The sequence below is a fragment of the Egretta garzetta genome, unplaced genomic scaffold (genome assembly GCF_000687185.1).
Source record: "Egretta garzetta isolate BGI_Z169 unplaced genomic scaffold, ASM68718v1 scaffold451, whole genome shotgun sequence".
NCBI lineage: Eukaryota > Metazoa > Chordata > Aves > Pelecaniformes > Ardeidae > Egretta > Egretta garzetta.
This window is the reverse complement of record NW_009258552.1, coordinates 37,241-37,656: the sequence shown is the minus strand read 5'-3', so window position 1 is coordinate 37,656 and position 416 is coordinate 37,241. Positions and strand designations below refer to the sequence as shown.

General features: G+C 63.5%; 1 protein-coding gene across 1 annotated transcript in view; it reads right to left on the bottom strand.

Moving 5' to 3' along the window:
* LOC104134368 (T-cell surface glycoprotein CD1b-3) overlaps nucleotides 1–416 on the bottom strand; it is a gene marked incomplete at its 5' end in the record, with an annotated part of 4,197 nt that overhangs the window by 2,649 nt on the left and 1,132 nt on the right. The window lies entirely within an intron of this gene.

Below are 416 nucleotides of genomic sequence, written 5' to 3'. Positions count from 1 at the left end.
GGGTCAGGGAGGGGTGCAGGCAGGGCTGGAAGAAGTGGCTCCTCCAGGAGCTCCTCTTGGGCTGGAGCAGCTGTAGTGTGATGGTCCCCAGGGGACCTGGCCTGGAGCCTGGAAGGGGCTGTTTCCCACTGGCAGGTGTTGGACCCTTGGAGCGGTGGCACTTGGCTGGCCAGGATGCCCAAGCTGGGATGGGGATGGGATCCCCCACCCTGAGGCCCATTCCAGGGGGCTGCAGTGGATGAACAGCCTCCTCATTTCCATGGAGCTCCATCCACACCATGGGGTGAGGGAACTGCCTCTGCTTCCCTGCACCCCACAGTGCTGGGGAGCTCCAACTCTCCTATAAATGCCCCCAGGAGAGGGCCTGGGGCTGGGCTGCAGCCTGTCACTCCCCTGTCCTTACCACCAACTTTGGT